Genomic DNA, 25,180 nt, shown 5'->3' with positions numbered 1-25,180 from the left:
TAAGGGAAATGGAACTCGTGACAACCCGGATCCCCGACCCCGGATTTGGGGGTGTTACATAATTGATTATAAATTAATTAAGAAAAGTTCTTAATATTATTAATTAAGGATTTAATTTTTGGAAATTAAATCAAGAGAGAGAATTATTTTTAAAGTGTTTAGAAAAAGGATTAATAATTAAAAGGTGTTTTAATTATTAATGAGAATAATAAATGGGATAATAATAATATTATTTATGGGAAAATTTCAGCTGAAAATTTTGCCTATAAATACACTATTATAGACCCTATTTTTTTCTAACCCCATTAGAACCCGAAAACCCAAAAAGTTTGGAAAACCCAATTCTCTCCACCTCCTTCCTCCTCCTTAACATCGTTTTCTTGGTGGATATCGGTGGAGTGCTTCACACTTGAGGAGCAACTGCTAAGGATCTCTGATCGTTGTCTCCGAATTATTTTTAAAGGTTAGATTCAATCCCTCGAATTTTTATTCACGATTTATATGCTTTTATTTGGATTTTGTATGTGTAAAAGTGTTTTACCATGCCCCGCTGCGTTAAAAATCCAACAAGACTATGGTGACTACACCAAAGGAAGATGCACCTATGCAGGGGGAGCATACTCAAGATATAACCACATCTCAAGAAGCATCAGAACATACATCTAGCTCTTCAAGTTTTGATTCGTCAAGTTCTGATAAGCCAAGTTCTGATAGTTCTGAAAATCTAAATTCCGAAGAATCCAACTCAGAGAGCATAGTTTCAGGGGGAGCATCAGAAAATGTTAATGAAGACAGCATGGATCATGGGGGAGCATCCAGTTCTAGAGAAAATCTTCCATCTGCAAGGAAGTGGACTAAATCACATACACCTGATTTGATAATTGGAAATCCTGGTGCAGGTGTCAGAACTAGAACAGCTACTTCAAGTGAATGTCTTTACAATTCTTTTCTTTCTCAGACTGAGCCAAAGAAAGTGGAAGAAGCTCTTCAAGATGCTGATTGGGTGCAAGCAATGCAGGAAGAGTTAAATGAATTTGAAAGAAACAAAGTCTGGACCCTAGTGCCAAGACCAAAGAACAGATCTGTTGTTGGTACAAAATGGGTATTCAGAAACAAAACTGATAATGATGGCATAATTACAAGGAATAAGGCAAGGCTGGTTGCAAAAGGATATTCTCAACAAGAGGGAATTGATCATGATGAAACATTTGCACCAGTTGCTAGATTGAAAGCCATAAGGATATTTTTGGCTTATGCTGCTCACAAAAAGTTTACTGTCTTTCAAATGGATGTGAAAAGTGCTTTTCTCAATGGAGAATTGGAGGAGGAAGTATATGTTGAACAACCTCCAGGCTTTGTAGATTCCAAATATCTAGATTATGTCTACAGGCTTGATAAAGCACTTTATGGACTTAAGCAAGCTCCAAGAGCATGGTATGAGACTTTAGCTCAGTTTCTTCTGGAAAGTGGATTTAACAGAGGAACTATAGACAAAACACTGTTCTATCTCAACCATGGAAAGGACTTACTTCTGGTCCAGATTTATGTTGATGATATCATTTTTGGTTCTACAAATGACAGACTTTGCAAGAAGTTTGCCAAACTGATGCAGTCAAGATATCAAATGAGTATGATGGGGGAACTTAGCTATTTTCTAGGCCTTCAAGTCAAGCAGAATGAAGAAGATACTTTTATTTGTCAAACTAAGTACACCAGAAATTTGCTAAAGAAATTTGGTATGCAAGATTGTTCAAGTGCATCCACTCCCATGGCCACTGCAACAAAACTGGATAAGTATACTGGTAAATCAGTAGATATTACTGATTACAGAGGTATGATTGGCTCTCTACTCTATCTAACTGCTAATAGACCTGATATCATGTATGCTACCTGTCTTTGTGCAAGATTTCAAGCAGATCCAAGAGAACCTCACTTAACAGCTGTGAAAAGAATTTTCAAGTATCTTAAGGGAACGGCTGATCTGGGATTGTGGTATCCCAGAGAAAGAGATTTTAAACTAATAGGTTACTCAGATGCAGATTTTGCAGGTTGCAAAATTGACAGGAAAAGCACAAGTGGAAGCTGCCAATTTCTTGGAGGCAGATTGGTTTCTTGGTTTAGCAAGAAACAAAAGTCAATTTCCACATCAATTGCAGAAGCAGAGTACATTGCTGCAGGAAGCTGTTGTGCACAGATTCTTTGGATGAAGAATCAGTTACTGGATTATGGGTTAACATATTTTAAAATCCCTATTTACTGTGATAATCAAAGTGCTATTGCTATGACAGGTAATCCAGTTCAACACTCAGTGACTAAGCACATCAGCATTAGGTACCACTTCATAAGGGAACATGTGGATGAAGGTACAGTAGAATTGCACTTTGTTCCAACAGATCAACAACTAGCAGATATCTTCACAAAACCACTGTGTGAAGCTACTTTTACAAGATTGGTAAATGAACATGGAATGGTTTCAGGTTCTTTCTCTAAATCTGCTTAGCTTTGTTCTGATGCATCAGACTTTATGCTCAGTATTTACAGAAATTAGTCCCTTTGTGTATTCTGTGCTTAATTGAAAATTGCTTAAGTACTAACTGTTGTCTGATGTGACTTTCTAAACTCTGATAGTGATATGACTGTTTATGTAACTATTCAATCCTATGAAGATACCTGTGCTAGATGCTGACCTAGTAGTCTTCAATAAACTAGAGATCCCATTTTAGAAGTAATTATTTCTGTGGAAATCTATTGACAAAAGCAAATTCTGATATTGAGCTTAGTTGAGTTTACTTTGTCATCTTATTACTAAGTCACAAACTAGAATAATGCTTCTCATCTGTTAAGTTCTGATGCTAGTAAATCTGTTGAATGTACTAAGTGCTGATAAACCTCACTTATCAAAAGAAAAAGAAAAAAAATCAAGGAATTAAAATCAGGTACTCCTTTGAGATCTAGAGTAAAAATGTGGAAGGGTTCGACCCAAGTGCATTGCTGGTATTAAGTAATATGCATCAGAAAAGCAAAATATTTTCTTGGTGACTTTTCACACTCTATTATTACTGGAGAAATACTCTGATAATAACATAAATTTTGATAAGCAGTCGTGACTCACTTACACTGAGAAGCCACTGTAAAATGGAATTTAAAAAGATGCACAAAATTAGCACAAAACAGTTGAGGTGGACTCAAGCATGAACTCATTCTATAGTAGGCTTCAGAATAATGACAGATTTTTAGTAAAGTTTTAGTTATGCCTTATTTCTAAGATGTATTGAAGTGAATTAGACTTTACTCTTTGTCTGATATTTAGCTTAATGCACACACTAAACACTCCATATGAATGATGAAAATTACTGTGGTGATCTATGTTATTTTAGATGAACAGTTTATGTGTCACATTGCATAACATCTGAGGACAAGTTCAGTTGAACGTTCTGATGATTAAGTTCTGAAGAATCTATATCAGAATTTGTGTGAAGAATTACAAAGATAGGCATTCATTTTTCGAGTTAAGAAATCATCTTCTAATAACTGTTAAGTTCTGATATAAGTCTAAGTTCTGATATTAAATTCCGATCCTTTACTTGACTTATTTGTGGATAAAATCTAAAAACAGTCTCATTTTAAATCAGAATATGTTGGGGCGGAATATTAATAGTCAATATAATTAGGGATAGTGGTACACGTACATGCACAGTAATTCTTACTTGTTTCTTGTGCGCATTAAACCCTGTTTTACCTTTCCAATGATTGTTTTTCTTCTTCCAAGTCTAGGGAGACGAGGTAGAATTACTTCTACATGCCAGCATTAAATTTCCTTGCGTCTCATGGCATTCTCTTGCCTATATAAACAAACACTTCACAACAGCCTACACATCAATTCTTTTCTCACAAACTCACCTTCATTTTCTTCATACCAACAAAACCATGGTCAGCTACAACATGTTTTTGAACTATGAAACATTCAACATGGAGCTGAGCTGTGAAGCCTGGCAGCAGGAATGGCATGTCACTGCCATTCCTGATGAGATTTGGGACTCGGTTCCCCAGGAGGTTCTCACCCACCTCCTGTTGTTTTACCTAGACTACCATCGCCTTCTGGAGCGATTGGAGGAGGAAAGGTTGGAAGCTCTCCGCTAGCAAGAGCGGATCATCAGACTCGCTATTCTTTTTGTCGAGAGTAGGAAGAAGAAATAACTTATTTTCTTCTTCCTGTTTTTCTTCATCGTCAGCCTTGCCCTGCTTCTTGAGCTAGGACTAAGGCTTTTGATGTTAGGTTTAGAAGCTTAGGACAATCTTGTAAAGTTCTGATGTAATTTAAATTTCATGAATGTATTCTCTTAATATATTAATGGAATTTCTAGTTTTTGCAAGTTTTTGTCTCTGAGATGTTTGTAATTTAAATGCACTGATAAATCCTGATATATCCATATTCTGATGACCATTTCCATTTTGATTTAAATTAAGTTCTGATCTTACAATATCAGTACTTATTTACTTGATTTAATTTTGGTCATTCTCATACTTGAATTTCTTCTCAGAATATTGGGGTTGCAGTAAAAAATAATTAAATAAGTGGGAACAGTTTCAATTTTGAATTAAAACTGATTTACCTCGATTAATGGAATTACTGGGTAAGTAGAACGGTTTTTCCTTAAAAAACTGCAAGTGGGTAAGTAATGATTACTGTTTTCCCGTGCCCATTAACTATTCATTATTACTGCATGTCTGACAGGTGTCCAACGGTTATATTTTTTTTCCATGTATAAGTAAGACAGAGAGAAGATTTTCCAATCTTTTATTTACATTTACACTTTTTCTCTCTTTCTTTGCTTTTTCTCTCTTTCATCTCCTGACGTTGGTTTTTCATACAGACATTTTCTCAAACACCTAACAGGAAACTCTTAATTTTCGATATTTCTCATGGCACCTAAGGATTTGATCATTGATGGAGCTAAGTTCGTTCCAAATAACTATGCTACAATTCTCGATCATGCTACAGCTCTGTCTGAGTTGCATTTTGTGCAAGATCTTCTTGCACACAGTGAAATTGGGTATGCATTGACCCAGCCTTCAGTATTTTCAAGCCAACAAGTTCTGACATTTTGGCGGACTGGGCACTTTGATAATGGTGGTACAAATGGTACTCCCAGTATTGTTTTCAAAGTGGATGATTCTATACATGTGGTAACTCCTGATATAATTCGCAAGGCCCTACAATTACCAGAAGGATGTACTTTTTTAACCCCGGAGGAATCAGCTCTTCAAGAGTTAATGGCCAGTTTGGGGTATGAGCAGAGTTTGGCTAAGCTTGGGCAGTTGAAACGGGCTTATATCAGAAAGTAATGGAGTTTCTTCTTCGACTGAATCACTAAAGCTTTTGGGAATAAGTGTTCCAACTTTGATGCCATTCCTATAATGAGTCAGAACATCGGGTATGCTATTATTAACCAAACTCATTTTGATTTTGCAAGTGCTGTGATAGGTTTCATAGGGGATAGGATGATAGAAGATAGAAATGTAGTTTATTTTGCTAGATTATGTCAGCTTATATATAACTTTTGCTGTACTGATCCCCCTTAACTAGACAGTACCTTAACTCCACCATTCAAAATTGCAAAACGAGCCTTTAATGACCTGATAAATGCTGACACTAAGAAAAAGGTGGTTAGACCTTTACAGATTCCTCAGTCTGTAAAACAGATCTTGGTAAATGCTGATCCTCAAACCTATAGATCTGTTTATCCTGATGTCCAACCTACCACCACCTCCCAAACACCACAGCAACCATCAGAACATACCACTCATCCATCTATACCTCAACCATCCCTCAGAACATATCTCAAATCATATCTCTCAACTTCACAGACAGCTCAACCTTCATCCTCAGCACCTACTGTGAAGCCTTCATCTTCCAAGCCTAAGAGGACAAAGGCTATTCCTCATACACCTCAGAAGAGAAGGAGGATTGTTTTGAGAGATGAGTCTGATAGTGATGAATAGGTTTCTACATCAGAACCTGTTGTTAAAGAAGCTGAGAAAGTTCCTTCTCAGAAGGATTCTGGTATTGGGGAATTTAAGCTTCTCAAAAGGCTTAAAAAAATGACTTCTACCGGAACTCCCAAGGAATCCCCACCTTCAAAGAGATACAAGAAACAGAGAGCTAAAAGGCCAGTTTCAGATGATGAGGAAGCAGCTGCTAAGGAAGGAGATCAGGAATCTCTGATCTTACAAGAACCAGAATCTGCTGAAGCCACTGCTTCTCCATTAACTCCACCTCAGGAAGCTGCTACTGAAATGGCAAACACACCATCTGTGTCTCCTATTCAAAAGACAATATCTCCTGTTGATCGAGGCACAAGTGCTGAAATTGATATTCAGAACTTGGTTGTGCCTGAAGTACTTTACTTAGAAGCTCCAACAACAATTAATCCATCCACAACACCTGTTACTGATGCTACTCAAACTCCAGAATTATCTACTACACCTTCTCTGCATCTAGATGATGATGGTCAGAATATAGGTGAGCATCAGGATATGGCTGTTGATCAGAACTTGGAACTAAATCAGCACTCAGAGGATGATGCTAAAGCCTCAATTGCTTCTCATACTGTTGTTTTATCAGAAGATGCTGATTCTGTAAGTTCTGATGCTGCAAATGCTGGAGATACTGGTGATGCTACTCCAAATGCAGATACTGATGAAGCAGGTCCTTCAGGACTTGCACCTCAACAAACTGTTCTTAAATCTGAACTAGTTAAGAAGTTTGTTACCAGAGAAGCACCAATGCCTTGGAGTGAAACTCCTGCAAGACAGGAGTGGACTAGGGAATGGAATTCAGTTACCTGTGTTCCATCTGCAAAGAATCTTGCTGAGCACTTAACAAAAGCTGATGAGATGTTAATTACTGATGATTTCAAAATACAGCTTTGAGTCACTGCATTGAGTACTAAATATATACAAGGTCTCCATTCCACTACTCATGCAGAGTTACATAAAATTCAGGAAAAATTAATCAAGCAAGAACAAGTTCAGAAACTTGACAAGAAAAAATTCTTCCAACCTACCTTTGACAAAGTTGCTTATATTGAGAAGACTCAATAGAAACAACAATCTCAGATTGATGAAATTTTGAAAAATCAAGCTTCTCAGCAATCTCAACTTGATGAAATCCAAGCTTCAGTGGAATTGCTTGTCTCTCTTCTCTTACCTGCTGATGCCAAAAAGGGGGAGAAAGTAATTAAGTCCAAATTCAAAACTGATAAGATAGTGAAGGGGAAGGATGATGAAAAAGATGACAAAGAAAACTATGGAATGGGTGGAGGTCATAGTCAAGGTAGAGGTTTCTCATCAAGAAAAGCTGAAATCACAAGTCATAGGACAAGTTCTGATGCTGGAAAAAGAATTACTTCTGCTACTGGTAAAAGGATAAGTTCTGATGAACTTTTAGATCTTGATGAAGAAATGTCAAGAAATTTATTTCTTCAGGAAAATCCAGGAATGGACTTGGAGAGTCTAATGGAAGAAGAAGCCAGACTTAAATCAGAAAAAGTCAAATCTAAATCTGAAGCTTCTGGTAAAAAGACACTTCCAAAACTCAAAGGCATTGTGATAAAAGAAAGGACAAATCCTGAAGCAGCCATGGCTAAATCCCAACTGCAGATAGATCCAAGGTCCAAGGGTAAAGAGAAAGTTGGTGAACCTATCAAGGTTTATGTGCCTCCTGTGAATGAAGAAATTACTGATGAAGATGTTGATCTTGCTCTGACTTCAAGAAAAGTTTTTAAGACAACCTCTGACATGGCTCAAGTTGTTCAGAGTCAAGAAATAGTTAGTTCTGATAAATCAAAGACACTCCTACCAGGATTCACTAAAGCCAAACAGACTCAACCTTTGAAGACTGCTGCAAGTGGTTTTGAAGCAAGAATGGTTACTGGAATGGAAGCAAGAGATAAAACTGGATTGGGAAGTGCTGATGAAAAAAGAATACAGAACACTCCCAATGATCCAACTTCCTTAAGTGAACTAGGTATTGGAGCAACTCCTGAAAGATTGAATCAACTGGAATCTGTACAAATGGTTTACCATACCTACTTGAAAGAACACATCTTGTTGTACTTCATGACAGATGGTAGGTTTTATCATATAAGGGAAAATGTCATTCACTGAAGTATTTTGAAGAGCTGGAACATGTATTATTCTTACTTCAAGTGAATGACACAAAATAACAGAAAGTGCTGCAAACTTTTTGAAGAGTCAAATTCAGAAACAGAAAAAGCTTTATTCTGTTAAGTCTGACAGCTTATATCTTCCAAAGTACAGAGATCACAAGGGTGATATTGTTGAGATGAAGCCCAACACTTCCAAGATTATAACTACTTTTCTGGGTTACAGGGCTGTGGAATTCAATCTTGAGTCTGATAAGGCATATTTGATCAGACTGGATCAGAACATAAGAAAAGCTAGAATTAATGATCTCCGGGCTGCAATCTTTCAAATTGGTGAAGATACTGCAGAACTTAAAGATGCTAAAAGGAGGATGGTTGATGAACTCAGATATGCTGAGAGATGTTTGTTGAAGAACTATCTCAGAACAACACCTGACATCAGAGAGATCAGAAGATGAAGCCAAGTCAAGATCTACAACTGCTTAAATTCTGATATGAATACAGACTGAAGTTGTTATCAGAAGTTAAAGATTGGTAAAGCTTTAAGGACTGTAAGGTGTAGTTATCTAGTCAAATTCTCATGCATTTGTACTTAATGTTTTTGACATCATCAAATATCTGTTAAACTTGTATATTATGCTAATTTACAAGTTGGGGGAGATTGTTAGATATATTTGATAATGTCATGGCTAATGTGATTTATGTTTAGTTTTCAGGTCTTACTTAAACAGGATAAATCAGTACTTACTGGAAGTCAGGACTTAAGGATATCAGTACTTATATTATCAGGAGATAATTATCAGAAGATGGATATCAAAACTTAAGTACTGAAGGATGTTCAGATAAGGAAGGCAGCTGGTTAAAGGAAAGAAGATCGAGATAAACATAAGAAGAGATATGCATGAAGAAGGAATTCTATGAAGAATAGAATACTTGGAAGAAAAGATATCTGATTGATATATTTTAGGAAGCAGAATTATATTCCATATCAATTAGCGATTATCTTGTAACTGTGTAGTATATAAACACAGACATAGGGTTTACACTATAAGTGTTATCACAATCGAGAAGATTATTCATTGTAACCCTAGCAACTCTCGTGATATTTGTTCATCACTGAGAGAGAACAGTTCCATACTGTAACAGAGTTTATTGTTTCAATAAAGTTTGTTTTCTGTTACTTGAGTTATTAAAGTTCGATTTGATTGTACTATACACTATATTCACCCCCTCTACAGTGTGTCTGTGACCTAACATGATGGATTATGGACTTGTATTGGAACATATTCCAATCACCTGTGATAATACCAATACAGTATCCATCGTACATAGTTTAACTAATCACTCTATTACAAAGCACATTGACATAATATATCATTTCGTCAGGGTGCATGTTGAAAATGGTACAATGGGTGTAATGTATGTTCCAACAGAAAAAAAATTAGCTGATATATTTACTAAGCCTCTAACGAAGCAACCTTTAACATGCTGATAAGTGAAATTGGAATATTAAATCCCTCATTCTCAGGCTTTTAGTAAATCATCAGAAAATTTCTTTGCAGTGGTAAACTTTCACAGTACTTAATAATTCATATATTTACATATGTAAAAATTAGTTGAATTATGTGTTATAAATATTTCAGTATTCTACTGCATATTTATTATATATATTTATTCAAGTCATAAATATTTAGAACTTACTTTCCAGTATTTTCTAAATCTTTGTGACTCAATTATTCTAAATTAAACAAAAAACATGATTTTATAGAAATTTCAGTGTTTAAATATCTATGGTAAATTATCAATTATTTGACATCTTATTCATTTCAGTGACTTCACTATATGAATGTAACTTCAAGCTTTAGAGTACTCGATATAGTTACCTTTTGACAATGCGATCTAGTTCATTTTTGGACTTCACTACATAGTTCTTTTTGACAATGCCATCCAGTTCAAATTTTGAGTTTACTATTTGATATGCGGATTTCGCGACAGTCAAACTATGTGATACACTTTTTGTATCTATATCACTTGAGTCCACTACTTATACAGCTACCAAACTCTCAGTTCTGTTCATTGAGTACTCATCTTTCACTTAAAATTCAAATCCTCTAAAAATCCTAAACCAAAATCTCTCAAATCTCTTCAATCAATGGCACCCAAAGAACTAATCAATTCTCACACCATTCAGACCTGAACAAACTACCTCATTACTAGCAATTAACAAAATCAAAGACCAGTACAAATGCTTGTTTGAATTTCTCGATAGCTCTCATCTGAATGATGTTTTAACTGTCAATCCCACGCTTTCTGTGGAAGTATTAGAAGAATTTTAGATGACAACTACATGTGCTGAGATTGCACTGGAAAATGGGTTATCCAAGACTGAAATTTGCTGTAATATTAAGGGAATTATGACCTTCACTGAGGATGACATGAACAAAGCCTTAAAAAATTCCCACCAAGGACTTTGAAACTGAAGCTACTGAAGAGCAAATGGTAGAATTTATTAATTTTTATCAAATATAGTAATAGAATCGACATGTCTCATCTCAATAGGAAAAATATTAGGAAAGAGTGGTCACAGTTTTTTGATGCAGTCCAGAAAGCTTTCATATACAGATATACTGGATACCAATAAATCTGACATGCTGTTGTGAAGATAATATATGCGATTGCTCATAACCAGAAGATAAATGTTGGAGCCATAATCATGAAGAAGCTCAGCAAGAAGCTTGGTAAATTACCAAGAGGAAGAGTTACTAAAATCTTTTACTCCAGGTTCATAATGTCTATATTACTATTTAGAAATGATAAGATTATAGATGATACTCGAATAAATAAGACTAGAATGGTTTTTCCTTAATCTATGTCCAAGGTATTAGTTGGTAAATTGGATACAAGGAATCTAGTTAATGTAGACTTGTGTATAGCATCTCATATGAGTGATATGTTCAAGAGTTATTCACAAGCATAACCTACATTTCAGAGACTATCTTGTGTGGCAAGTAGTGTTAAGGTTGAAGTAGTACAAGATCAATCTAACCCAAGCACAACTAACCTCCCATGATCATCCTTGGCAAACACCAAAATAAACAGACAATGAACTAACTGCATCAGTCTCCCAAAAGACTCATGTCAATAAAAAGAAGAGGAAGAGAACCCTAGACCATACTGTTGTAAATGATGATGTAACATCCCCCAAATCCTGGGTCAGGATTGGATGTCACCGAAAAAATTTAAATAAATAAAATTGTATATTAAAATAAATATATAGATGACCCCTCACTTCCGGATCGTTTACAGGTTATGGTATGAAATAAGAATCTAAACATCTAAATTTTATAACAATAAACTCAATTATTATTACCTTTTTACCATCTTCCTCGTCTTATTACTCTAATATCTCCAACTTCCTGCAGCTGGGATCTCTCCAATTTTTGCTGCCTATTATGAGCTATTCAATTTTATCCTCATGTGATAATAAAAGAAATGAGAATTCACAAAGTACGAGTGAGCCAACGATGCCCAACAAGTATCATATTTGGTTTCCAGGTATAATTATCAAAAGAAATCCCGGAAATAATCTTTAAAAGATTTTATAAACATCTTTATTTATTTAAATAGTTGAATGAATAAAATATCGGCTCTTACTATCCTTTAATTATAGATCAAAAATCAACGAACAGTTCCCTAATTCATCTTCTGAATTAATTCTTTGTTCGGTTTTGTAATTTTAAAACTTTTCAAGAAGGAATGGTGTTAATGGTGATTAACAATAAATTAGACTGGACACCAAAACCAACATATGTACTATACTCTGTTGATCAACATAGTACAGACCTATGCCCAACCGCATAGATCCACATCATATCGGGTACCCAAGCCTATTATGGCCTCAATAAACAAAAGGGCCCAGTCCATCCTCAGCCCTTAGGGTCCACTCCATCCCTGGCCCTTCTCGTAACCATCTAGTCCGTAGAGTATTTTGATAAAAAAAACCATTTTTGGTTTAAAACATCACGATTCAAGGTTCACAAATAACCCAGAACAATAGGTATTTGCTCAAGAGATCATAAATCATAATGAAAGAACACTAATAAAGGATACTTGCATAATTAAGATTCATTGTTGCGGAATATAAAACATTTAACTATTCTGAATTTAGAATAGGAAAGAAATACTTGTCTCAGTTGTTCCGCTTTCTAACGTTCAATCACCATTCTATGTTCACCTCTACTCTGTATCCACTCGTCTCATTACTACATATAATCAGGCTTTACTTTTACTATCACTGTCTGGCTTTGAATATCACGAACTATGTGTATCTATCATAAAAGATACTATTTCAATTAACCGACAATATATGATTGTCTATTATATGTTTATCCTTATCTTCTACCCACCCGCTAATAACAGATAAGGATCACCTTTAATATAGAGTTTAAAAGACACATGGACTCACAATTTATATAACACGTAAACACATAAGACACGTGCCATATATTTTATATAGCATATAACTCAGTTCGGTAAAACATTCGACTCGGTGTATTTGAAATTGAAATCGAGCCGAAATATGACTTTTCGATAGTTACGCGACTCAGAAACATTTACAAAATCAAGAGTCCTTTCGAAACAAAAGATTTTATGTCTCGAAAGTATTTTAATAGAAGCAAAATATTATAATGAGTCTAAACGCGTTCGTTTTGTATTAAACGGACGAACGGTCTATTTATTATGAATAAAATAAGAATAATTCAATTAATAATAATATTAATTGAATTTTTAAATACTTTATATAATTTTTTAAAAGCTCAAAATAATTTTGAATCATTTTTAGCCTATTTATAAATAATTACATTTTATTTAATTATTATAGATAAAATTAATTAGTTAAAATAATTAATCAATTAATTAAATCCATAGATAAATAATTAAAATAAATTATAAATAATTCAATCAAATTTAGATATTTGAAAATAATAAAGAAATAATTTTTTGGAATTAAAAAAATTTAGTTAATTATTCAAAATAATTAACTAAATCAATTTTAAATTTGAAATCAATTTTTAGAATTTTAAAAAATGATTTTTGAAATATTATTAATATAAAAACTGCATAAACAGTTTTTCAGAATTGGAATTAGGAAAATAAGGATCAAAAGCGGGTCAGATTTGGATCGGGAAACGGGTCTTTAAGAACCCTAACTGGGTCGGGACAAACCCGACCGGATTCTGCAAAGCAGTCCGCGGTTTCCGGCAGCCTTAGCGGAGTTCGGCGAACTCCATTCAGTCCCAAAATTAGCTTAGTTTCAACAATTTTCACTGCTAATCGAATGCATATCTCCCCAGGAACATGTTTTTAATAACAACAAACACAAATAATCCATCCTCGTCGATTTCGACGAATTACGAGCTAACGCCGACAAAGAAACCGACGAAAATCCGATTTACACAGAAACTGAACCAAGTTTGTTGAGAATTGGCTAAGTCAAGAATCAGGATCTCTCTAACAATCAGAATATGATCAACTGCTACGATATGATTATCCGTTGGGAGCTTCGTTATAATCCGTTGACAATCTTTAGTCATCCTTTAATATATACAAACGATTATCCGTTGAAGCTACAACATATATCCGTTGATCAGGTTATCCATTGAGAATGACTTGGATGATAAGTTAATATTGCGAGATAAATCAGAAGGTGTTGATTTATAGGATCGTAGTTGATTTAGATATGTATGAAAAATGATATACACACATAATAGGTTATCACAATATGTGATAAGAGGAGAACTCGAGTATTTGCATAACCTAGAAGCTCTTAAGAATATTGTTCTTGAGAGAGTTTTGTAACAGTTTATTAAAGAACAATATAAACTGTTATTTGATTCATCAGTGCTTGCTTTACTTTCATAACACATCGATTTGTTTAGTAATTGTATCCAACTTCCCTTAAACAATTACTTTACTGGGGAAAAAGTGGTATCAGAGCGGTCAATTTAACTGTTAATTAGCAAAGGTCAAGATGTCTGGAAGTAAGTATGAAAGCATGAAAATTCCCATCATGAAGAAATCTGATTACTCTACATGAAGAGTAAAGATGTTGATGTTCCTTGAATCTATTGATGCTACATATATTGATATCATCAAAACAGGACCTCCATACCCTTTGAAAGCTGTGGCTATTACTGCAGATGTTCCTGGACACTACGTCAGGAAGGAAAGATCAAAGTGATCAGATCCTAAAAAAGCTGTAATGCTTAAGGATGCTAAAGTCAAGAATATTCTGCACAATAGTTTGGACAATGTGATGTCAAACAGAGTGATTGTCTTCAAGACTGCGAAGGAGATATGGGATGACTTGGAGACACAGTGCCAAGGTATAATGGCAATAAAGAAGAATAGAAGAGCGGTTCTTTTGCAAGAATATGAGCAATTTGATGCCAAGGCTGATGAGTCAATTACTGACATATATGATACATTTCTGATGCTATTGAATGATCTATCATTGGTTAGAAAATAATATAAAAGAGAAGACTCAAAGACCAAGTTTCTGAGAGCTCTTCCAGAAGATTGGGATACTTAGGCCTCAATAATCAGGCATCAATATGATCTTGATTGTCTGACTCTGGATGGAGTTTATGGAATGCTGAAAACTCATGACTTGGAGATCGAGCAAAGGAAAAATAAAAAGGGTCGGAAGATGAAAACTGTAGCTCTTAATGATGAGACTCATAAGGGCAAGGAAAAGATGAGTGAGAGGTCTAGGAAAAGGAACATTGTGGAAGAGTCAGATACTGATGATGTATCAGATCTTGATGCCGATGCTGACGAGGATTCTGAGATTGATCTCGATGATCCTCAAGTTATTGAAATGGATGCAATGCTTGTGAAAGGCTTCAAAAGGATGAGGTTTGCAAAACCATAGAGAAAATGTGGTTTCAACAGAAGGTTCTCTGGTGATGGCAAAGGCAGGTTCAGAAAGAGTGATGGTCAGTACACCAAGGGAAGGAAGCTTGACAAGACCAAGGTGACATGTTACAACTGTAATAAAAGGGGACATTTGGCCACTGAGTATCCCAAGACAGCTGGAAAGGCTTTGGTCACAACAAACTCCAACGGACACTGGATGGATTCATCAGGAACTGACAATGATGATGAACACTATGCTTTCATGGCAACTCATGGAGAGGATGTCTCAGGAACTGATTAGATACCTTTAGTCATATTCCCTGTTGATACTAATAATTTATCTGAACTGAAAACTTTCTTATACTCTCATGTTACTTTTAAAAGTAAGACTATTGAATGTGATAGTTTGATTGCTGATAATAAGAGGCTTAGAGAAATAAGTGATTTTTTAGAAGCTGAGTTAGTTTGCATGCATGAGAATGAAACAACATGTAAAAAGGCACAACATAATGAAACTTAGATAAACATCAAGTATGCCGGACTAGAGAAAGTTCTAGAAAAAGAGAGAGAGGTGTTTAAAACATGGATGACTTCAGGAAAGAAAGTTCATGATTTCATCAGTGATAAAAAACTGGATAGAATGTCTATGTTATAATAAATTTACTGATAGGAATATCAATAAATCCATCAATAACACTACTCCAGTTAAGTTTGTTGGAACTGATGAAAGAGGAGTGGAGTCTGTCTATGAATTTGGTTCTACTTCTAAGAATACTGTTGAAGAAAAAGCTGAACCTAGAGTCCCTGCTAAAAAGAAAGAAGATCCTAAAATGCAAGAAAGAAAAGAAAAAATATAGGACTTCTCTCTAAGAGTTAGTTAAACAAGAAAATTTGTGAGGTAACTGCTAAAACACCTAAACCTAGGTCTAAGAGAGGTAGAAATGGAAAACAAGGAATAAACAACGCAAACAACTATAAGTACATTCCTAATGCTCCCAGGAAAGCTTGTTTTAACTGTGGTAATACTAATCATATTGCTATTGATTTCCAAGACTAAAAAGAAAGTGTCTAAGATTCCTGTGTCTGATATAAGTGGTAGATCAGTTCTATACAAACCACAAAATCCTAGTTCTCATTGTGGTAGCAGTTGGAATTCTATTTACACTTGTAAAAATTATCATAGTTTGTATCACAACAATTATGATCCTTTACCAAAATTCAATAAAATTGTTGTTTTAAATAGAACTGCTAAACTGAATGTGCATACATCTTATAGAGTCAAAAATGTCAAGACAAATCCTGCTGAAGTAATTCCTAATGGCTCAAATCCTTACAAGAAGTCTGCGAATGTATAATTACATAAGATGTCTAAAAGTACCCAACAAGTGCGGGTTCATAAAAATTTTGACTGATTTCCATATTTTTTATTACAGGAAAATAAGAAAAATGTGCTTGTCTCGGATAGTGGTTGTTTAGCACATATAACTGGAACTAAATCCCCGTTTTCAGAATATGAGGAGAAGGCTGGCCCAATGGTTTCTTATGGAGATGGCAATATAGGAAAAACACTAGGATATGGCGATATAATCATCGGAAATGTCATCATCTCAAATGTATCTCTGGTAGATGGACTGAAGCACAACTTGTTGAGCATTAGTCAAATTACTGACAGAGATTTCTATGTCATGCTCTACAATACGCACAATGAAGTAGTTTATAAGATCACAAAAAAACTGTTTATAAAGCTTACATACATGGAAACATTTATGAAGCCAAACTTTATGTAAATACTGATGGTCCTGAAACTTGTCTGGTAACCAAGGCAACAATAGATGAAACTTGGAATTGGCACAAGAAGCTTTCTTATCTCAACTTCAATAATCTCAATGAACCAGTGAAGAAAGATTTGGTAAGAGGACTTCCTAATATGTACTACTCCCCTGATGGTTTGTGTGATGCATGTCAACAAGCCAAGCAAAGAAGAACCTCTTTCAAAAGCAAGTCAGAATCATCCATCAAAAAGCCATATCAAATCCTGCATTTGGATCTCTTCGGCCCTGTGAATGTCATGTCAATTAATAAGAAAATGTATACTCTAGTTGTTGTTGATGAATATATTAGATTTAGTTAGGTGTTTTTCTTGCACAATAAGGATGAAACAACTGAAATTCTCTTGGATCATCAGAGACTGATTGAAAATAGCACAAAATACAAAGTGCAAATTCTGAGGAGTGACAATGGGACTGAGTTCAAAAACAGCAAGATGGATGAGATATGCAGATATAAGGGAATCTATCAACAATTCTCAGCACCTAGATCACCTCAACAAAATGGTGTTGTGGAAAGGAAAACTAGAATGCTTATTGAAGCTGGTAGGATATGCTAGTGGAAGCTAAACTACCAAAATACTTTTGGGTTGAAGCTGTCAAAACTGCCTGTTATATTTAGAATCTTACTCTGATAAATAGACATGTATTAACTCCTTATCAAATGATCAAGCCTATCTTAAAGCATCTACATATCTTTGGATGCAAGTGTTTTGTTCTAAGAACACATCCTGAAATGCTTGGAAAATTTGACAGAAAAGCTGATGAGGGCATTTTTGTTGGATATCCTTCATTAAAAGCCTACAAAGTTTTCAATCTGAGAACAAGGACAATTATTGAATCAATTCATGTTTCTTTGATGACAAGAAGATCAGTGGAATTGAAGAAGACTCGCATGAAGAACTTGTGTTTGCGAATAAAAGACTCAAGTCGGGAGATAATTCAAATTCTAAAGATGTGTCCAATTATGTTGACAAGTCAAATCCTGACACGAAGTCAGATTCTAATGATGATTATGATCCTGATTTAGAGTTAGTTCATGAAGATCCAAATGTTGAGGGGAACAACATCCACAGACAGATGGTGATTACTCTAGTGATTCAAATTCTAATAAAGACGATGAACCAAAAAATACATGATCCACCGGAAATTCTTCAAATACAACAGATGATAGCTCATCTGAGGTAATCATTCAACCGAAAATCAAAATCAGTTTGGTGAAAAATCATCACCCAGAAGCTCTTCTCAATCAGGAACATACAACACTGATACATGGGGAGCTTTACATGGAAATGACAGCACAAGTGCATGGGGAGCATCAAAAAATGAGACTGAACTACAAAAGGCTGTAAAATGGATAAAAGATCACACACCTGATCTTATTATTGGAGATCCTAAGGCTGAGTCCAAAACTGAACATGAATTTCTTTATCACAACTTTCTTTCCAAGGAGGAACCGAAGAAAGTAGAAGACGCACTCAAGGATGCTAATTGGATTCAAGCAATGTAGGAAGAGTTGAATGAGTTTGAAAGGAATGAAGTTTGGAAACTAGTTCCAAGGCCAAAGAACAAATCAGTGATTGGCACAAAATGGATTTTTAGGAACAAGACAGATTCAGATGGCACAATAATCAGGAACAAAGCTAGACTTGTTGTAAAGGGCTTTTCGCAGCAAGAAGGTATTGATTATGATGAGAGATTTACTCCTGTGGAAAGACTGGAAGCTATTCGGATCTTCTTAGCATATGCTGCACAAAATAAATTCAAAGTCTTTCAGATGGATGTGAAGAGTGCTTTTTTGAATGGAGAGTTAGAAGAAGAAGTATATGTTGAGCAACCACCTGGCATCATTGATACAAAATTTCCTGATCATGTGTACAGACTTGACAAAGCTTTATATGGACCCAAACAAGCACCAAAGGCCTGGTATAAAACACTTGCTAAATTTTGGATTAAAAGAGGTTTCAAAAGAGGTACTATTGACAAAATCTTGTTTTATATAAATAAAGGTAGTGATCAGCTTTTGGTGCAAATTTATGGTGATGATATTATTTTTGGGTCTACTAACAACAAGTTGTGCAAGAAATTTTCTGATCTTTTGAAGTCAAGGTATCAAATGAGTATGATGGGAGAGTTGAGTTACTTTCTTGGATTACAAATTATACAAACTGATGAGGGAATTTTCATTAATCAGTCTAAGTATACTAATAATCTATTGACTAGATTCAATATGCAAGAAAGTTCAACTGCTGCAACCGCGATGACCACTGCTACAAAGTTAGATCCATACCAAGGTAAAGAAATTGATGTTGCTGTCTACCGAGATATGATTGGTTCATTTATTTATCTAACTGCTAGTAGACCAGATATTATGTATGCAACCTGCTTATATGCAAGATTTCAGGCCAAGCCCGGAGAATTTCATTTGATTGCTGTAAAGAGAATTCTGAGATACTTAAAGGGGACTCCATCACTTGGTTTATGGTATACAAGAGAATCAAATTTTAGTTTGGTCGGCTATTCTGATGCAGACTTTGGTGGATGCAAAATTGATAAGAAGAGTACCTCAGGTGGCTATCAGTATCTGGTTGGTAGATTGGTTGCTTGTCAGAGCAAGAAATAGAAATCAATATTTACATTTACAGCTGAAGCTGAATACATTGTTGCTGGCAGTTGTTGTGCTCAGATTATTTGGATCAAAAATTAGCTAATGGACCATTGATTGTCTTATACAAAGATTCCTATCTTCTTTGATAATCAAAGCGCTATTGAAATGACAGGTAATCCTGTAAAACACTCACAAAACTTATCAGTATTAGATATCATTTTATCAGGGAGCATGTCAACGAAGGAACAATTAAGCCTCACTTTGTACCAACTGACCAAGAAGTAGCTGATATTCACCAAGCCCTTACCAGAAGCAACATTTGGAAAGTTACTCCATGAGCTTGGATGGTTAGCTATAAAAAGAATTGAGTTGTCAGATCCTGACATTCGAAGTCAGATCTTGATACATTAAATCTTGATGATGTAATCAGATTCTGAAACTGGTTATGAGTATATTATGATTTTGTTCAATTATTTTTCCTAAGTCATAGTTGATTTATATTAAGTATATTTGAAAATTATTTTTGCGCATTATTATTGAGTCGTTAGCAAATTCGATATGTGTAGTAGCATGATTGCTAGTTTTTTGGGGTAGTATCAAATATGCTCCTTGAAATTCGTGCATGTTTAACCAGAATTACATATTAATTTTGGTATTACCTATTCTATTCAATCAGCACATGCCATGTGTATTAGTGTGTTAGATATAATTGATTATATTATCAGAAACTATCAGAAGTTCTTATCAGGACTTATATCAGCATTTACTGAAGAGTGACATCATCAGTACTTATATTAGTACTTATGATCAGCAGATGATGTCATCAGGATTTATCACTTCAGTAGATATTCGAGGAGGAAAAGGACAACATGAATTCAAGGCGGTGAAGGACTTTATCTCAGAAGCATTTTAATAGGTTTCCTTGTTATTGATAGAATAAGATTCCTTATACATTGTGTAGTTGTGCTATATATAAAGCACATATTAGGTTCATGCTATAAGCATTGCGAACATTGTTATATCTTTCGCATAACCTACAAGCTCTCAAGGATATTTGTTCATCCTTTCGAGAGAGTACGTTTGTAATCAGTTTATATATGTTAATATAAAAACTGTTGATTCTCTTGAAGCTTTGTTGAATTGATTACATTAACTGTATTCACCCCCCCTGTACAGTTGATTACGGGCCTAACAATTGGTATCAGAGCTTGTTGTTAACATACAAACAATTTAAGATCTGAAAATCAATCAACAATGTCAGACAAAGAAGAAGAAACACAGAATCCAAAACTAGCACCCCCGACCACATCACAGATTAGCAGCAACATGAGTAGGTATGAAGCAATCAAGGTGACAATCCTGAAGATACATAAATATCCAATCTGCAAAGTCAGGATAGCCATATGTTTGGAAGCCACATATCCTGAATATCTAAACATGATTTATGATGGTCCTCATAAACCAATGAAGGTAGTTGTTTCTGTTGCAGGAGAACCAGAGAAGATGGTTAAAAAAGACAGAAAGGAATACACTCCTGAAGATCTTTCATCAATTATGAAGGATGTTAAGGTCAGACAAATCTTGCATAGCAGTCTTGATAGTGTTATGTCCAATTGGGTTATTGGATGTAAAATAGCAAAAGAAATAAGGGATGCTTTATAGGTAAAGTGTCAAGGTACAACTGCTATCAAGAAGAACATGAGGATAATACTTACTCAAGAATATAAGCACTTTAACTCAAGAAACAATGATTCATTAGCTGAGATCTATGACAGATTTCAGAAGCTTCTGAATGAATTATCTCTTGTCAATAAGGAGTATGATTTGGAGGACTCAAACTTGAAGTTCCCATTTGCTCTCCCTGTAAAGTGGGACTTTAAGGTCACATCAATAAGGGATAACTACGAACTTAGTGACACACCTCTAGATCAGATATATGGAATACTAAAAACTCATGAACTAGAGATGGAGCAAAGAAGCAAGAGAAAAGGATCTAAATCTAGACCAGTAGCACTCAAAGTTGAAGAGATGCCAAAGGAGAAAGCTAGGAGAAAAAGCTACTCCAAAGGAAAAGTTATGATTGTAAAGTCAGATACTGAATCATCAAACTATGATGATGACTTAAATACTGATATTGAATCAGATACTAATAGTGATCATGACAACAATAAAGATATATATCAAATGGCTGCACTATTGGTTAAAGGCTTCAAGAAGATGGTCTACAAGAACTTCAAGAAAAGGAGAAGATTTTTCGGAAAAGGATCTAGCTCCTCAAACTCTAATAAAAGGAACAAAAAAAGAAATACTGATTAGAAGGAATCAAGATCTGGAAAACTTGACAAGTCAAAGGAGAGATGTTACAAATGTGATGGAATTAGACACTTTGGAGCTGACTACAGAAAACCCAGAGCTGAGAAGAAACAAGCCTTGATTTCAAAGAAAAACTGGGATGATTCATCAGAATCAGATATGGGATCAATTATGCTCTCATGGAAAATGGTGAATTAAAGGTACCTCAGACTACTCTTGCTTTTGATACTGATGATATCTATGAATTAAGATTATTTCTTAAGACTCTGCATGTTATAGGGATCAAATCTTAGAGAATAATAGAATCAAGAGTGAAAACTCTGAGTTAAAGAAAAGGAATGATCACCTAGAAATTGAGTTGCTTTCTATGCTAGAAATTCAAAAAGAAAGAGATAATGTTGTTTATGTTTAAGAAAAACTGTTAGAAAAACATGCTTATCTAGAATAGGAGTTAGCTAAGGAAAGAGAGGTTATTAAACTTTGGACTAACTCAGGAAAAATAACTCAGGAAATTTTAGAGAATGGCTGTTGGGGATCAGGATTAGGATATGCTGCTAGATCTAATGCTGATAAGAAAAATGAAAAAAGAAACTGAGAAAACAGAACTAATAAATACTGATAGCAAGGTCAAACTGAACAAGCTTCAGATAAAGACCATTAAGTTTAATCCAAGTGCTAATACTGTCAAGTCAATCTACGAGGAAGGTTCAACCTCATCGCCTAGATCAAACTTATTATTGATAAGAGTGAACATGTTCACACAAAATCAGTAAATATTGGTTCAATGACTCAAAAATAGCTTAAGCAAAAGCTAAAGGATTTACACATGAAAGGCAATAAGAAAAGGCCTAGGAAAAATATGAATAGCAAGGTATGTGTTAATAAGAATGGTAATTATGTAACTCCTCCCAATGCACCTCGGAAGGCCTGTTTGAACTGTGGTAGTACTAACCATCTTTCTAATTCTTTCAGGAAGAATAAAGAGATAAATATTGTTCCTTCCAAATCAGAGTTTAGAAATAGAACAGTTAGATATAAACCACGGAATTCTTGTTTTCGTTGTGGTACTATTTGGCACTCTATTTATACATATAAAGAGTATCACAGTTTATATTATGATTATAAACTGAAACCCTCTTTAATTAAAGCAAAACCTAATTTTCCATGTATAAATACTGATAGTAAGGATGATAACATAAACTCTTATAAAAAGTCTTTTGTTGCATATGTTAACGAACTTAAAAAGGCCAAAGGATCCAAGTAAGTACGGATCCTTAAAAACAATAACTGATTTCAATTACTGACTACAGGGTAACAGGAGGAATACTCTAGTCTTGGACAGTGGATGCTCAGGACACATGACTGGTTATAAATCCCTTCTATTAGAATTTGAGGAGAAAGCTGGCCCAAGAGTTTCTTATAGAGATGGCAACTTAGGAAAAATCTTGGGATATGGAAAAATCAAAGTTGGAAATGTCATCATTGAAAATGTAGCTCTAGTTACAGGACTCAAGCATAATCGGATCAATGTGAGTCAAATCTGTAACAGAGGTTACCATGTCATTTTTTATGAGGAGCTTTGTGAAATTGTCAGTAAATCTGATAGAAAGATTGTAATGACTGGTGTAAGACATGGTAGTTTATATGAAGCCAGGGTCTCCACAAGCACTAATGAATCAGAAGTTTGTCTACAAAGTAGAGCATCTGTGGAAGACAGCTGGAACTGGCATAAAATACTTTCTCACCTCAATTTTAACAATATCAATGAACTTGTGAGAAAAGATCTTGTGAGAGGATTTCCAAATGCAGTGTTTACTCCTAATGGCTTATGTGACTCATACTAGAAAGCCAAGCAAAGGAAAACATCTTTTAAGAGTAAAACTGAATCCTCCATTCTTGAACCATATCATCTACTTCATATTGATCTCTTTGGTCCATTAAATGTTATGTCAATTGCCAAGAAGAGGTATGCACTCATAATTGTTGATGAATATACAAGATACGCGTGGGTGTATTTTCTGCACACCAAGGATGAATCTCCATTCATTCTTCTTGATCATGTGGAGAAGCTGGAAAAAGGATCGACATACAAAGTGAATATCATCAGAAGTGATAATGAAACTGAATTCAAGAAAAGATCTATGGAAGAGTTCTGCAAACTCAAGGGGATAAATAAGAGTTTTCTACTCCTGGAACTCCATAAAAAAATGGAGTTGTTGAAAGAAAGAATATGACTTTCATAGAATCTTCAAGAACCATGCTAGAAGAAGTGAGATTGCCTACCTACTTCTGGGCTGAGGTTGTGCAAACTGCGTGTTTTACACAAAATGCAACATTGATCGACAAGCATGGAAAAACACCATTTAAGATGTTAAAGGGAAAGAATCCAAATTTGAAGTACTTTCACATTTTTGGTTGTAAGTGTTTTGTTCTTAAAACTCATCCGGAGCAGCTGACCAAGTTTGTTCTAAAAATTGTTGAAGGAATTTTTGTGGGATATCCATTGTCTATAAAAGCCTTCAGAGTTTATTGTCTAAGAACAAGAACTGTCATAGAATCTATACTTGTATCTTTTGACGATAAAAAGATAACAGGTCTAGAAGATGCAGATGACCATGACAAATTGAGAATTGAAAATGAAGTACCTTATGCTGAACTTTTAAATTCTGATCCTGATACAGTAAATCCTAATGTCACTCAAAGATTTGATGATCCACATGATAGTGGAAATTCTTCTAATATTGAAGCATATGTTGAGGGGGAGCAACATGATTCAAATCCAGAGACTTCTACAAGTGATTCAACTCAAGAAACATCAGTAGATAGATCATCAGACTCAAATTCCTCAAATTCTGATGAGTCAAATGCTGATAACAATGGGAACACTGATTTAGGGGAGCATCAGGAAACAATAGTGATTCTAGTCAAAGAAATAACAGAGAATTCATGGATCAAGGGGGAGGTTCATCTTCAAGGAATCAACTTCCACTCAAAATGGTCTAAGTCACACACACCTGACTCAATCATTGGAAACCCTAAGAGTGGTGTAAGAACTAGAAAAGCCACTCAAAAGAAATGTATCTACCATTCTTTTCTATGTCAAACTGAACCCAAGAAGGTTGAAAAAGCTTTGCAAGATGTTGACTGGGTTACAGCAATGCAAGAGAAGCTTAATGAATTTGTAAGGAACAAAACTGACAGTGAGGGAATTGTTACAAGGCATAAAGCAAGACTGGTTGCAAAGGGCTATTCATAACAAGAAGGCATTGATTATGATGAGACATTTGCTCCAATTGCAAGGCTTGAGGCAATTAGAATCTTTCTAGCCTATGCTTCTCACAAGAAGT

This window comes from Apium graveolens, chromosome 6 (assembly GCF_009905375.1).
Source record: "Apium graveolens cultivar Ventura chromosome 6, ASM990537v1, whole genome shotgun sequence".
NCBI lineage: Eukaryota > Viridiplantae > Streptophyta > Magnoliopsida > Apiales > Apiaceae > Apium > Apium graveolens.
Note: the sequence above shows the minus strand (reverse complement) of the source record.